The 14,223-nt window shown below is 27.6% G+C and overlaps 1 protein-coding gene and 1 long non-coding RNA gene across 4 annotated transcripts in view; one reads left to right on the top strand and one right to left on the bottom strand.

Annotated features, from left to right (window-relative positions):
• The window catches only part of LOC107439389 (uncharacterized), a 144,398-nt gene extending 130,656 nt beyond the window's left edge, over positions 1-13,742 (bottom strand). For both annotated transcript variants that reach the window (XR_011638325.1, XR_001583558.3), the window contains exon 1: positions 13,574-13,742. This is a non-coding gene — a long non-coding RNA (uncharacterized lncRNA). The remainder of the gene's footprint in view (positions 1-13,573) is intronic.
• A 25-nt stretch (positions 13,743-13,767) lies between these two features.
• The window catches only part of LOC107449143 (glutamate-gated chloride channel-like), a 337,741-nt gene continuing 337,285 nt past the window's right edge, over positions 13,768-14,223 (top strand). Inside the window, exon 1 of one of the 2 annotated variants that reach the window (XM_016064935.3) lies at positions 13,768-14,012. The gene's annotated coding sequence lies outside the window, so the exon portion shown is untranslated. The remainder of the gene's footprint in view (positions 14,013-14,223) is intronic. The other variant, XM_071188006.1, reaches the window with a different exon arrangement.

The raw sequence follows: 14,223 nt of genomic DNA, 5'->3' as shown, positions 1-14,223 counted from the left end.
TCTTCAAAATAAGCAAAATAAGCATACCTTACAATCCAGAATTTTTTCTACCATTTTTAAAAAAAATAATTAAAAAAAATAATAATTTTCCGAAAAACTCTTTTCTTATGGAATTACCATTGGCCGAACGAATTTTATAATTGCGTTTAATTTTTTTTTTCAATTTGCTTAAAAAGAGCGAAATACGCAAAAAGTGAAATTAACATTAAGGGGTCCAAACTTGGGAGCTCTCTCCAGATTAAACTATTGGGAGCATAATTCCTAGATTGCGGCTACCCCCTATACTTTGGGGGGAGAAATTCGAATGCGTCAAAAAAAAGGGATGCTTATTCTGAGAAAGTACGTTTTTTGTGTCTTATAGGCTAACATAAAATATCCTCTGCACTTATTAAATAGCATATTTGTGGTCATCCTCTCGAGCCAATAAGATTGAGTCCTAGAACGTGAAAATCCAATAATTAGGATCAAAAGTTATCCCATTTAGTCCGCTTTTTTCTCCTTTTTCCTCTTCTTCTTCTAGAGCGCTATACAATGATAGATTGAAATTTAAGAACATTTAAGAATCGCGTTCAATCAAAATTTTTAGCGCAAAAATTTTTACTTTTTGCCCACCATAGTCACATCACATCCGTCCTACTACGACGACAAGAAGTGTTTCTGAAGCATTGATAATACGCTTTTTTCTATAAAAATGATAAAAGCGGTGCTGCCATCTGTTTATAAAATAGACAAGCAATTAATTAGGTAATGAAGAATAAAGTTGAACTATTGCGTTAACTAGTCATGCGAATTTCACTCTCGGCTCGTTCAGAAAACGATGTTCATTTATAAAGATTTTTTCTTTTGTTGAAAAGCTGAGTTTTTTTATCAGAACAACAGTATTTAACTGCTGAAAAAACAGGCGTAGCAGTATTAATAACAGTATTTTTCTGTGAAATAAAAGGTTTTATACTAGCACACCAGCTGACAGCTTTTTTCAGCGAATTCAACAGATTTCTTATACTTTGAACAAATACTGCTATAGATAATTAATAAAATTTCGTTAATTAAATTTGTCTTCAAAAGCAATTGGTTGGGGAACCTTATTTTTACCCCGTTTTCTGTTTTAAACCAGTTTGTTCAGTTTTTTATTTTATTTTATTTTTTTGGTGAGGAATTTAGACTTGCTTGTCTAGACAGAATTTAGAGAAAGTCTAATATTTTGGTAGTGTGAGTATTTTGCAGTCTCGAAGTAATATCTTGAAGTAAGTGAAAATGCAGTCATAAATTCTTCTACAATATAATGCTAAGTTTCCAAAACATAAATTCGTATAAATAATAAACATCGAGCTAATGCTTCATGAAATGTCAAAACTTTAATTTTTCAATGCGTTAGAGAATATACAGGATTTATGTGCGTTAGTATCATATTTCATTGATTTCAATGTTTTTTCCCTTGATAATGACATCTAATTATTAATTAATCCGTTTAAAAATAATTAGTTTTTTCATTACATCAGAATCTTACTTAAACTTGTTTTTCTATTAATTTTGTTACTATTTTTTTGTTTTCATTATTTTTATATTTTGTATTTATAACTATTATGTATTGCGTTTTAAATTGGTTTTGAATATAAATGTGTTGGACAGTTCCTAGAGCCGACCGGCCTGTGTAGGGGGCAGGGAACTGTCCTTGCATCAGAAAGGTCCTGGGTTCGAATCCCGGGCAAGGTAAGGATGTTTCTTTCTCTCTCTCTGTGTTCTATGTCATTTCTCCTTTGTGTGTGAATGTGACCCGCCCTATAAACGGGTTGTGGTTGCGTGAATGGTGTGGCGGAAATCGAATTCCTGAAGTCGCATTCGAATCATCTCCACTGAAAAACATGAACACTCGCACCCCCACTGCCAAACAGGCACACGACAAAAAAAAAATTAAAAAAAATAAAGAAAGAAAAAACTGTCCCTAGCAAAATTATTAGACTCACTGAACATTCTATGTAAAATCTTAATTATCAGGTGACACTATAAAGTCTTATTTTTTTTACGCGATTGAAACTGGTTTGCACTTGTTTACAGTCGTGTATCAGTTGAACATTGAAATGCAGTGTGTTAAAAATAAATATAAAAAGGAACCTTATAAAACATCTCCTGAACAAAAACCCATTACATGAATGTTTAAATATAAAAGTATTGCAAATAAACTCGTGCAAAACACGTAATTATAAAAAACTACAGTGAGTCAAATAATTTAATAAAAGAAACGAAGGAAATAAAAATAAAAATATAAATATATGACCACCGAAGCCGACGTCTTCAGGGGGTACCGGCTTCGGTAGCCATTCAAATCAAAACCATTTCTAATTGAGGGAGAAGCAAATGCTTAAAATATCTCCCTCAGTACCCCGATGGTTTTGTATAGAGGTCCAGGTAAAACAAGATACATTCAAAATAATTAACAAATTAGGAAAAGAAACTCAAACAAAATCATCAGAAAAATAAAAGCTCACTAAGTCACAGGTCAAGCATCAACTTCAAAAGCAAGTGGAAGAAAAGAAAATACTAAAAACTGAAAAAAAAACGCCCCCTATTATAATGCGCAGAAGAAGTTTAAAATGAAATGGAAAAGGTCAGGAGAAAGAAATACGTAGACAAATTAATAGAATGCTTAACTGGGGCTGCTCAGTTAAGACTAGAATTGCGCCCTGTTAAAAGAAAAAATTATATAAAAACTTAGAAACCATCAATCATTTTTTTAATTAAAAAATTAACTATAATTTTTTATAAGTTTAATTAATTATAGGAATAATTTAAGGAATAATTTTTTATAAGTTTTTTGATAAGTTTAACTGGTTAGATTTATGCAAGTTTAATCTTTTTGAGAATGTTCTTTTTAATGGTTTAGATTTTTATAAACAAATTATTGGAATTCCACAAGGTAATTCCTTTTCTGGGGCGTTTGCCAAAATTTTTTTGCATTTTTTTGAGGCTAAATTTCTTGAACATAAAGAACTTAATGCTTTCAGATACATTGATGATTTGATTTTGTTTAATTGTGATGATTATAATTTTATTCATAGTACCCCGATGCTGCTTTATCCTGGTGATTTGGTCTTGAAAAAAACTAATGAAAATTGTTTTAATATTGAATATTTAGATTTTAAAATTGATATTGTTAACAGTTTTATTAAAAATGGTGTGTTTGATAAAAGAAAAGCTTTTAAATTTAAAGTTATTATTTTCTGCAACTTTAAAACTAATTTGTGCAGTAAAATATTCAAAAATCTTGTTTTTTCACAATTAGTTAGGATAAAAAAAATTTGCAATAATGTGGAAAGTTTTCGGGAAGCTGTGGATAATTTTTCAAATAATTTGAGTAATAATGATTTTCCTTTTAATTTTTGTAATGTTAATTTTTTAATTAAAAAAATGATTGATGGTTTCTAAGTTTTTATTTAATTTTTTCTTTTAACAGGGCGCAATTCTAGTCTTAACTGAGCAGCTCCAGTTAAGCATTCTATTAATTTGTTTACGTATATCTTTCTCCTGACCTTTTCCATTTCATTTTAAACTTCTTCTGCGCATTATAATAGGGGGCGTTGTTTTTTCAGTTTTTAGTGTTTTCTTTTCTTCTACTTGCTTTTGAAGTTGATGTGACTTAGTGAACTTTTATTTTTCTGATGATTTTGATTGAGTTTCTTTTCTTAATTTGTTAATTATTTTGAATGTATCTTGTTCTTCCTGGACCTCTATACAAAACCATCGGGGTACTGAGGGAGATATTTTAAGCATTTGCTTCTCCCTCAATTAGAAATGGTTTTGTTTTTAATGGCTACCGAGGCCGGTACCCCCTGAAGACGTCGGTTTCGGTGGTCATATATTTATATTTTTACTTTTATTTCCTTCGTTTCTTTTATTGATACTTTTTTCTGAAATTTCTGCTGCTTCTTAGCGCGTTTTTTTCAAAGAAGTTTTATCCATTTCGAATTCAATTATTTGTGTTTTCTTTTAGTATCAAATAATTTAATATAACTATTACAATATAATAATATACTACCTGATATAATAAAAATTATTATTTATATAATATATCATCTAATTTATCTTATCGTCGAATTTATATTATATATCACCAAATTGAACCAATNCGTTTTTTTCAAAGAAGTTTTATCCATTTCGAATTCAATTATTTGTGTTTTCTTTTAGTATCAAATAATTTAATATAACTATTACAGTATAATAATATACTACCTGATATAATAAAAATTATGTATTTTTATAATATATCATCTAATTTATCTTATCGTCGAATTTATATTATATATCACCAAATTGAACCAATTAGTTCACGAACGGTTAAAAACAATAAAGCTGCATAGTATTTGTGTTACTATATAAGTATTTATTTGATTTATTTAATCGAATAATTTACTCTTAACTTTTCATTGATTGTAAGCTCAGTTATATTCAAATACAACTACTAATAAACGCATCAAATTCAATTAACTTGATTTAAAATAATTCATTTTCTCACCAGCATTCTTAAAAAAAAAGAACCTCTGAGTAGAGTGTGGATGATAAAAGAGGGGATCTATCGAAATTTGGGTGGAGAGTGTGACAAAAGAAGATAAGGTTTATAATGAATGATGCTTTCACACTGCGCTGGGTTTATTTCTATCTTGAAAGGGGGGCGAAAAGAGGTATTTCAGTAATGAAGTTGGAAGACCGCGATAGGAAATGTGTTGATGCTTAGTACTTCATTTGAACTTCCTCAAACAGGAAAGCATCTTAATCCATCCTTTCTGGAAACATCTTCCTTTAAAAATCTCTTTTAAGATAAACAATATTTGTTTCGGATTTATTTTTCAATTTATCAGCTTTGATTGTTGATGTGGAGAAGGAAAGTATTCATTGGAGTTTCTTACTTTAACGAAAAAATGATTTTGTTTATTCATTAATTTATTTGATAATTTTATTTATTAATTTATTTTCAAATTTTATTTATTTATTTGTTAATTTTATTTATTTATTTATTAATTTATTTGTTAATTTTATTAATTTATCAATTAATTTATTTATTAATTAATTTTATTTATTTATTTTGTCTTTGCTTATGTCACAATGTTAATATCCATTTTCTACTGGAACAGTAGAAGCAAAATAAGTGTTTAGAATGAAAAATTATTTCCCTTTAGGAAGTATAATAATTTATATATCTATTAATTAATTTGATTTATTTAATTTTGTCTTTGCTTACGTCACAATGTTAATATCCATTTTCTACTGGAATAGTAGAAGCAAAAGAAGTGTTTAGAATGAAAAATTATTTCCCTTTAGGAAGTATAATAATTTATTTATCTATTAATTAATTTGATTTTTTTAATTTTGTCTTTGCTTACGTCACAATGTTAATATCCATTTTCTACTGGAACAGTAGAAGCAAAATATGTGTTTAGAATGAAAAATTATTTCCCTTAATGAAGTATAATAATTTATTTATTTATTAATTAATTTGATTTATTTAATTTTGTTTTTGTTTAAGTCAACGATGTTAATATCCCTTTTCTACTGGTACAGTTGAGGCAAAATAAGTGTTTAGAGTAAAAATTATTTCCCTTTAAGGAAGTATAATAATTTATTTATTTATTTTATTTACTTAATTTTATTTTTGTTATTGTCACGATGTCAATATCCATTTTCTACTGGAACAGTAGATGCAAAATAAGTGCTTAGAATGAAAAATTATTTCCCTTTAGGAAGTATAATAATAGTACTGAAAGTGTTAATATTATTCAAATAGAAAATTGTGCTGCCTGATAAGGAAATATTTAGTACATTTAATATAAATATAAATAGAACTTTGACGTTAACGTCATTATTTCCACTTCTAAAAATTGCTCAAAGAAATATTCAAAGTAAAAAAGAGAGCTAGCATTTGAAAGAAAAAATACATACTTGAAAATAACAGCTTACTATAGCAGTTAATATTTGATTTCTTTTAAAAATATTGAAGCAAATAAGTTTATAAATCGAAATCTTTTCATCAGACCAAATTTTTGTGTGTAAAACGCATAAAAATGCGAGAAATAGTGTACTGAAAAACAGCAAACTTTCGTAAGAGCCTTTCTATAGCACAAAAGTGTGAGAATACAAGTATAAGAAACATAAAATCTATGTAATATTATCAAGTATCAAGAAAAATAAAGTGAAAAATATATCAGGGAAGACATTTTAAATTAGAACCAGAAAAAATATACTTAAGAGAGAAAAGGAAATATAATATACTTATTTGACAATAACATGAGTAAAAAATTTAATTAAAAAAATTATGCTTTTAAAAAGGCAACAAAATCTTCAAAAACATTATATCAAAATTAAAATCAAATGCGAGTTGAAGAAAACTTATAGTTTATAAAGGCTGTATAATATTTAAAAGTTAAAAAAGAACGAAAAAAAATTAAATTCTGCTTGAAAGAGCGAGTACTAATATAAAATCTTAAAAAAAAATTAGTCAAGGAAAATACATTTATAAAAAAACAATGACGCTTCCTTAGAAAAACATGTTTTCAAAACAAAAAGAAAATGATAATAGATGCATCAGAAGAAACAATAAATAAACAATGTTGTTTGCTAAAAGCTGAAAAAATGTCTACATTTTAATTTTTAATCTGTATTACTCTCTCAGCACAGATCAACAAACAAAGTACAATATAACAGCATAACCAACTGTTAAGTGGTTCCTTTTTATAACTCTTTCTGGCATAGTGTTGTTTCTAAGCTTCTCAAATTTGATGGGTTTACCTAACAACTTTTTTCGTGAGCAATTAAAGGAAGTTTTAAAGAAATATTGTAAACTGCGAATTTATACATTGCGAAGTGACTAGAACACTGAAAAAAAGACATCAACGTATGGAAAACAAGAAAATATCTTAGAAAAATTAATACGAAAGAGTTTAAAAGAAGTAAAGAAATAAATTTTTTACAAAGATATGAAATAAATAAAATATCAATTAGTTAATTTAATAAAAATTAATTATCCTTAACTTATGTAATATCTTAATAGATACTTACTGCCTATGTATAAATATCAACAAAGTAAAATATATTAATACAATTATGAAATAAGTATCAAAGAATGAGAATAATCATTTTTTGGTGCATCTTTAATTATTGTTATCATATGTTTTGCTTTGGTAATATTAATACAGTAGCAGAAAACACTAATTTTTGTGGATATAAGTGCGTGAGTTTAAAAAGTTTCGTATTTAAATTAGCTTTATTTTAATTTTTAACAATTTTTGTAACATTCTTCTTGTTAATAAAAATACTCTCAAACAGTTTTTTTTTTTTGTATTCCTTTGTAAAAATTTTTATGGTATTTTCTCCTTTATTCTTTTATTTTCTGTGTTTTGCACTAGCTTTCTTCTTGTGATTATCTAATATTAAAATATATAGTTCACGAAAGAGTGTGAACACGGCTAGGAATTGCATACGGCAAAGATTTAAACATTTATTACAGTTAAAGTATGTCTGTGTATTCTGGAACGCACAAAAAGCCGAAGCGCTTTGAAGGGGTTTTTATTTCTAGCTTTAGGGGTTGAAGCTCTTTAGAGTTTTATATACACATAAAAAGCTTCAATTAATCTTTTTATGTTATTTCTTTTCTGTAAATCCTCTTCTTAGTTTATTATTCTAATCAAAACACTTTCTCACCCTTTTAAATTCACATCCTGTCCTTTAATCTGTTTTTGACGCAAGCATGCATCAATTAAAACAAAGAAATTTTTTCCTTTGCTCTTTGTGGGAATCGCGAAACCTATATGATAAACCAATTACAATTATACCAAGATTTCCCTTATTTCCTAATATGAAACATTTTACGGATTTACTTTGCAAGATTTTCCCTAACATAACAAATAATGAAGAACACAACATTTCGTGACCACTTTTATGACTGCTCTCTGTCTAATAATTAATAAATAGATTTTGTTACTTGCTTATATATATATATATATAATCTAATTACGAGATCGTTAATGGTTTTCGTTTGGTTTCGTAATTTTAAGATAAAAGCTAATTAATAAAAATTTATCCTTAGCTACAATAGTGAAACCACTTTTTCATATGGTTGAAAACTGTACTAATCCAGCATATAGTAGCTATGAAGAATGCCGCACACAAATAAAAACGATAACTGAATGAAATGTGCTTGCAATTGCTTCATGAAACAAATACAAACTTTGAAAATCTTTGCAGTTTTTTCGAAAGTGACTTCTAAAATCTGCACATTATCCTGCTTTTAGATTCTTTTTACTTATTTTAAAAATAAAGTTTATTACTTACAGCTTATTTTTTAGTTTTTCATGGTTAACTGCATGAAATATTTTATTTTCCATATTTTAACTTTACTTTTTCTTTACTATATCAGATGGCCATTTCTCCTAGTTTAATTTTAAAAAAAATTTTTGCTTCATATTTTGTTCCCACTATTCGAATATGTTTTCCCAAAAATATGCATAGACAATGCTTGCACTTCTTAGTACTTTCATTTCAGCTTGAAAAAACTAAGTATATATTTTATTTATAAGCTTATTATTTTTTGCTATGTTTCTGATTTATTTAAAGGCTAAAAACTAAACGTTTATTTTTTTTTGCAAATTACTTCTTTGATATTGCACAACATTATAGGAAAAGCATTTTTAAATCGAAATTTAATAACCTTTGAACAACAGTAAATAAATGAAATATGCTTTTGTTATAAGGCTTCTGCAAAACTGTGGCTCGTCAAAATATGCAGCTAAAATAATGGATTCAAAATTGTAAATATTATCAGAAGTCAGCTTATAGCATCATTACACTCAGAAAAAAAATTCGACTGAAAATACCGTTTTATATAGCAACGACATTTCTGATATATATATATTTAAAGTGTAAAAAATGATGTCTTTTTGTAATAATTTCAAATAATCCTAATTATGTTATAGTATTCAAGACATTACTATTATCATTGTTTTAAGTTATCTTTCCCTTGAGTATCCTGTACTGAATATTCAGCTACTGTTCATACTTAATTTTTGTGTAATACTTAAAACGTGTTATCCTTTTATATTATGAATCGCTATTATTATAATTCGAATTCTTATTTTATTAAGAGATTTTAATGTGAATTGTTGGATTTTAAAAAATATATTGATTGTTTCAATGGTTTGCCTTTTTAATTTTTGCCTAAAAGATTTAAAGTTAAGATTTTTTTAAAAGATTTGCCTAAAGATTAGGATTAAGGTTAACTCTTGCGTACCATACGTTTCATGCATGGACTTCCAATCTTATTACGTAATCTTTACCACAAATATCTATTGATCAATTCTATTCATTACTATATTAAATTTGATATTATACTGATTTTATCTTTACCATAAATATCTATTGATCAATTCTATTCATTACTATATTAAATTTGATATTATACTGATTTTGTATCATGGTTGTGATTTTGATTTGATTGGGTTTTGCTTTGACTGCACCTCTTGCGGCCTTCACAAAGTAAGAGGAGGAATTTTCAGACCAGGATGGGGTACTTTTTTCTAAAGTAACGCTAGTTCATAAAATAATGCCCACTTTTGAAATTTAATGCTCATTTATGTTTCTTGACTTGCCTCTTTGGTCCTCATTGATTGTTTTCAAGTTTTCATATTACATGTTACGTCTTTCTTTATTTCGATATCAATCCACAAAATAATCCACAGAGAAAAAAAATCTGGTAAAATCACCGAACACAAAGGTAATGAAGTTCTGCTAATAGTAATAGTGATTGTTACATAATTTTTTTCTTTAAGAAAGCCAAAATATATGGTATTTGAACTGTTCATTCGGTATTTTTCTGTTTATTTGTTAACGTTTTATCAGAAATTCTACTTTTCTCTATTGTACTCCTCTTCAACACACATTTAATGAAAACAATAAAACTGAAAAGTAAATTTAATACTATAAATGGTTTTTGGCATACCCTAAGGTATTATGATAACAATACCAAATTTTACCACACATTATAAAACTTTATTTTATTGTTAATTTTATTAAAATCATATAAAACCATATATTAAATCTTTTCGGTAAAAATTACCGTGCATGGTTACCATAGAGCAAGAAACACGGTAAACTTTACCACTGTTAGCTTCAAACATCCTTTTTTTCTCAGTGTACTTATTCAAGTGCTTTTTTGACAGAAAATATAGAATGCTTTAGTACAGAACAGAATGTTGTTTCATCCAAATTGAATCGGTAATTTAATCTGCGACAACAACGCGAATACAGCGTGAAAAATTTGGGACCATTTAAATGTTTTTTTTATATATATTTCAAGTCAGTTTATGGATCAGCGCAAAAATAATTATGCTATGCAATTAACATATATTTAACATCGACATGCATCGATTTCTAACATCGATTTTTTTTTAAGAAAGGGTAGAAAATAAAGTTTTTCTTGGAAAAACTAAAATGGAATTTTGGTTTTTCCAAGAAATCGATATTCATCAGTTTTGGAAAGATAACTAAAATTAGAAAAAAACAAATAAAATTTTTTCAAAACAATATTGTTAAAAACAATTTAAAATTATTTTTCTGTCATTTTTAAGAAACTTTTATAATTTGTTAGAAATATGTATTCAATACATTCAATTTCTTAAAATTTTGTTGGAAAAATTATTTTTTCTTTATTTTAACGTTATCATTATTAAGTGAGCACCGAAACTTAAATTAATAAATAACATTTTAAGTTTTAAGGAAACAATTATCATGCTAAAACAGTATTATTTAGAGGCAAATAACAATCGTTTGATTATAACCGCACTTTTTAATTTTCTTAAAATTTCACTGAAGTAATTGTTAAATATTTATGATTATTTTTATTAATTCCTTAATTGAGAATTGCGTTTTTTTTTCGTAAAACATGAGACATCAGATTCAGAGCTAAACCTATCTTATTTTGCTGATCAATAAAGCGTTTTGCATTGTTTTAATGAAACTTAGAAGCGAAAAGTTTAGCAAATAACTGAAAACCCTAGAATCGATACAAAAGAACCAGAAACCGGAATGGGTTTGAATCAATTTAAAAAACTTCATATTTTCAAAATATAGCATTACTCCGAATACATAACATTTAGTCATGCAGTTTTGAATATATCTATTTTAGACTCGGGTCCTTAAATTTCTATTACCCTGTCAGAGTAAAATCAACAGTCGCCGCAGGGAGACTAAGTAAATCAACCAACTATTAAAATTGTTTGCCAGTCGCCATTTGATCAAAATTTTTTATGAAAATGCACCACATGCGTATTTTATTGTTATTACACTTTTTTTAAAAAAATAGTAAGGAAATATAATTTATAATATTCTGAAAATTTCGTGCTTGTTTCTTAAAATATCCTTCAATTTGAAATTAAATTTTTTAAGTATTTTGAGAAAGATTTCGAAAAGAATATCTTACATTAGTAATTGTAACAGCTTTTTTTTTTAACTTTAAATTTCTCCAAATTTAAAAAGTGGTCACTGGATAGAAGCAAAATTTCATAATGTTGCTCCTTACCCGGTCAATGACTACACCTAAAAATTCGAAGTTGGTGCCCAATATTTCGTAAATCTTAACCTATTTTTTTAAAATTATTATTAATTGTAAGTTATTTTTAATAAGCGTAACTTAAATGGTGGTTGTATTTTTAAACACATTTTTGTGAAAAAAATCAGGTTATACTGAAAAATTTAAAATGATAACTTATTAATTATAACAGTACTATACTCTTTAATTTAGTTCTTAGTGATAAAGGATTATATACAAATGGAGTTCCTTTACTGGATATTTGATGGTCACCAAAAAAAAATTTATTTTGAAGTACCTGATTTTAAGATAGTTAAATACATTTTTTGTCTCATGTTTTTGGAAGACAACCAAATTTAAGCAAACCACGCATTGAGAAAATAATTTATGGTCAAAACTTCCAGAGTATGGTAGAATTTGCCATGTTTCAGGCTCTATGGGAACAAAAAAAACTCGGTAATTTTTAACAAAGCTCTTTGGTAACGATTTTGGTAAAATTTACAATAAAATATGGTTTTATAGTATGTGATAAAATTAGGAAAATGTGGTAAAATTTGGCAATTTTACTGTACCTTAGAGTGTGGCATAAAAAATATTTATTCAGATAAAACCTATTTTCAGTTTCGCAATTTTTACTAAATGTGTGGTAATAAGAACTATAAGTATCCGTGTACAAACAGTCGATTCAAAATACTATATTGCATACTAATAAAAAACTTTATTTTTTATGGAAATTTACGTTGTTTCGGAATTAATGTAAAATATGGTCAGTTATAAATTTGTGTTTCTTATGATGAGTATATTTTTAACCTCCTAAAACTCGAGTTTTAAATAATGGTAGAAAATGCGATTTTACTTAAAATACGTCAATTAGAAGAAAGTAAACTATTAAATGCGATACTATATAAACTTCTTTAACAAAAACTAATTAAATAATCTTGTTTTAATTTCTCACTTACTTTTTAAAAAAATAAATTTTAACTTTTGATATTTTTTTGCATATTGCAAGTTATTTTATAGTATAATTTTTTTTTTCTGTTCATTTTTGTTTTGAAACTAAATCCACTGCACTGAAATAATAAGATGTCATCAAACTGTCCAAAATGTAAGTTGAATCTTCCCTTTTTGAAATCAATACTAATTAAGCACAATATTTTTATTGTTAAAAACTATAATTAAAAACTAATTAAAAAATAGGTTTTTACAATGGCAGTCAGAGAAAGAGAAATTTTTTTTCTTCCAAATCATAACCAAAAGTTGTCAAATAAATCTTTCTGGTGGAATTTCTATTGCATTTAATGAAATTTTTAACTTTGAACACAAATTTTTAAAATTTGCTTACTGAAGATTATTTTATCCAAAAAGTTATACGTTAAATAAACTGCACTTTTCACAATATATTCAAACCTTTATTGTGAGAGAGTGAAAATCTAAAACTAAATAAATGCATAAATAAATGAAATTGAATAAGAAAGAGTAACAGCAAGTTTATGATTAGGTACATAAGATTTTTTTTTTCGTTTTAGCTGTCTTTTTATAAGTAAAATATAATATCAATGGAATTTTATACGCACGCTGTAGACCCAGATTTTCACAACGCAATAACGCATAAGAAGCATGAAAAAAGCGAAATATCATTCCCACGTATTGAAACAAATCTTATTGTCAGTATATATCTATATAACAAATGTATTATTCTTAAAGCAAAGTAAATGAATAATTTAATATCCAAGTTTGAGAAAAATTTTGAATAAAAGTACTCAATTAAAATCATGCTTTGCAATTCTACTTTTATTTGAAAGGGGCAGAAACAGAGGCGCAAAAATCGAGGAGGGGAAACTTAGTTGATTATTCGAAGGATGATTTAAAAGAGGCAATTTCGCTGCAGCAGTAATAATTATCGATATAAAATAATCTTCGCAAGTTTTGATTTAAGAAAAAAAAATTTATAAACAAAGAAAAAAATCACGAAGTACATAAAAGTATAAATTTAAAACTTTGTACCTGCGAAGAAAACAATCTTTCCAGGTAAGTTCCGTCAAAGGATAACGTGCAAAGATCTTAAAAAGAGCCGAACTTCTTCCCGTTTGAAACAAGCCTTACGATAAAAGCCAAAATCTCGTTTTCAAAAGCATCCCGTGTGTTTTAGCGCCATGATGCGCAGTTGTACTTTGACGCATATTCTGAAACGGAGCAAAACTCGGCGGAGATGCTGGCTGAGAGAAGGGGGTATAGCGATCGGCGGGACAACCCAGTGTCGATCGATCCTTACTGCCCACACTTCTGCCCCTCACAAGCGCACTTGATTGGACGATTTTCCGACACCCGTATGATGGCATAAGACGCTTCAGACTGCCAGCATTCCTCAACAACCAGATCTCATTTGGACCTAGAAGCTGAACAGATCTGCAACGCATACCTAGATAAAGACATACCGATAGAGGTAAGCCTACTTTTGCCTAACTAACCATGCAGCTATCTTACTCAGGTGGCAGCCATTGCCTTCAAATCACAACCACTAAAGTAAAAGTTTATGATTGTAGAATGTCTTCTATGGACGACCCTCACAAGAGCTCCCCAAGGGCAGCGCGATGGGATGTCGGGGGTTGAGTACCGTGAGGGGGTTTGCTTCTTCAGGCAAGAGATGCAAACAA

The sequence above is a fragment of the Parasteatoda tepidariorum genome, chromosome X2 (assembly GCF_043381705.1).
Source record: "Parasteatoda tepidariorum isolate YZ-2023 chromosome X2, CAS_Ptep_4.0, whole genome shotgun sequence".
In the NCBI taxonomy this organism is placed as follows: Eukaryota; Metazoa; Arthropoda; class Arachnida; order Araneae; family Theridiidae; genus Parasteatoda; species Parasteatoda tepidariorum.
The sequence above is the reverse complement of the archived record's forward strand: the minus strand, read 5'-3'. Positions and strand labels throughout refer to the sequence as shown.